This window comes from Pundamilia nyererei, unplaced genomic scaffold (genome assembly GCF_000239375.1).
Source record: "Pundamilia nyererei isolate P.nyererei 1_Seehausen unplaced genomic scaffold, PunNye1.0 scaffold00034, whole genome shotgun sequence".
In the NCBI taxonomy this organism is placed as follows: Eukaryota; Metazoa; Chordata; class Actinopteri; order Cichliformes; family Cichlidae; genus Pundamilia; species Pundamilia nyererei.
Window position 1 is genome coordinate 485,933 of NW_005187435.1, and position 2,197 is coordinate 488,129.

A 2,197-nucleotide genomic window follows, 5' to 3' on the forward strand; every position below is an offset into this window, starting at 1 on the left:
TTATTACATATTTTTACTGAACCTAAACGTGTCATTGTCCTGTTTCTCTACATAATGGCTGTCCTTGTAGTCTGACAGTCCATTTTATAAAAAGACAACATCTATTCAGCATTAAGTATTGCCACACAAAAATCCTCTGATTCTGAATGTTTGGTGAAGAAATGAAAATGGATTCAGGAAAATGAGCAGACAGTCTGTAAAAATCGACTTAGTCAGATTTAGTCAGGCCTCTATAATTACTTTAGCCCCAACCCAGTCTAAAAAAAACAAAAACAAAAACAAAAAAAAACACTAAATGACCACACGACCTGCTCCACTGACCATCATTATATTACATTCAAGTGTACCATTTCAGTTGTCACATAAACATAAATATCACAGACAGTCCCAAACATAATTACAGAGGGAGTTTTACTGGTCTGGCACACCTATGATCAAAGTGGGCTGTAGCGGGTCCTCGATATAAAATGAACTACAATTCTGTCACTTCTTTGAAGTTTTGAACATAAATCACTGATTTTTTTTGTTCTACCATTTGACTATAAACAAGACAAAGCAGGGGAGCAATAATAACTGGGAGTGTAAAATTAAATACAAGACAGTCAGTATCATAGACATGGCTATCTGTCCGTGCCCCTTCTTCTGGAAATCAACAGCTAGTTTACAAGAAATACATAATCGGTTATGGTAAAATGTTATGACTGTATGGAACACAGTGACCTTGAAAGTAATATATTCTGAGCCCTGTCAGTTCAAAATAATTTGTAGAAGTCTTGATGTGTTTGTCTCTTCACCCTCTGATTGCTTTCTTCTTCTTCTTCTTCTTTTAAATTCTCTCACCAGGTGGCAAATGGTCTCTCTCCCGTCAGCACTGGCCTTTCCCTTCAGTTACTTTTTGTAGTGTTGTTTAATTATTATTTAATTTAGAATTCATTGCAATACCTTTTTTCTGCTTACTGACATTAACTTAGAGGATAAGCCTGAATGACGGTTGGTTCCAGGCCTTTTCCCTCTTTTGTTTGATTTTACCATGGTGCCATCTCCCTTATTTGTGTTTAAGTGTCTTGGGTTCCTTTGATCCATGAATTTAGAGACCACAACAAAAGGTACACGATGAAGCCACAAATACTACTTGCCAAAGACCTGCAGAGCAACCGAAAATAGGGACGCATCAGGTATCATACAGACTCCAGTAGCACAACTGGCATCTCTGACACTCTGCTGATCTAATTTAATTAAATGGAATTTAGGGTTATTATATGCACATCCATCTTGCATAGGCGGAGCCCGCTGCATTTCAAGAATTAGAGCCAACACAAAAACAACAAATAGTCAGCAGTCCAGGAGCATTTTACACTACCACGCCAAGGTCTGTTTATTTGTTTGCCATAGTTCATGACCTGATTGTGATGAGGCAAACAAACACTGGTCTAGTGAGCTGATGAGGAGGCACATCGCCCTAAAACTGACTGGAAAACTTCTATTGACCCTACAGTTTCATGATGAGATGTCAACAACAACTAAGTGATTAACTGCTATTACAGCGATACTGCAATAAATAATATTGACAAAAAATTATATTTAGCACAGTTGCTCTGTTGTGTGTGTTTTGCTGTAATGCTAAATGTCCTGAGGATTAATAATTAGATTTATGTTGATAAGGTGTCAGGGATAAAACTGCTGATTGTTTCCAGGATGTCAACAGGAAACAGGAAATGCTGTAATGAAGAAGTGCTACGCACAGACAATCGCAGGCTACCAGCAGACTAATATCACAGAGATGACCTGGAGTCAAAACAGGCCACACTGTCAACAGCACAAATGTTACAGCAGCTGCTCTATATAAACACTTGATGGTCTTTTACCAGTAACCCTAACGCTGAACTCTACAGTAGGGCAACAACACACCAAGAAAACCTCGACACATAATATAATATTGTTAAAGCACTAGCAGACAACAGGCCAACTCCACTCCAAGAACACATTAAATGCACACAAAGCAGCCGAGCACCACCAACTGTAATCTATAAAGACTCTCAGTAAGATAACTACAGACTAGCGATACACTGAAGTTAGATGTGGGAGGAAAATAACACAGTAGAGTGCAGCTACGTGTAAATACACCAAACTGAGCGCAGCATAACAGAGAAGTACTATTAAATATACATTTTATGTATGTATGACTGACATTTCTCCT

General features: G+C 38.2%; 1 protein-coding gene across 2 annotated transcripts in view; it reads right to left on the reverse strand.

The window, feature by feature from the left end:
• Window positions 1-2,197, reverse strand: part of st3gal8 (ST3 beta-galactoside alpha-2,3-sialyltransferase 8) — a 22,747-nt gene that overhangs the window by 19,554 nt on the left and 996 nt on the right. The window lies entirely within an intron of this gene.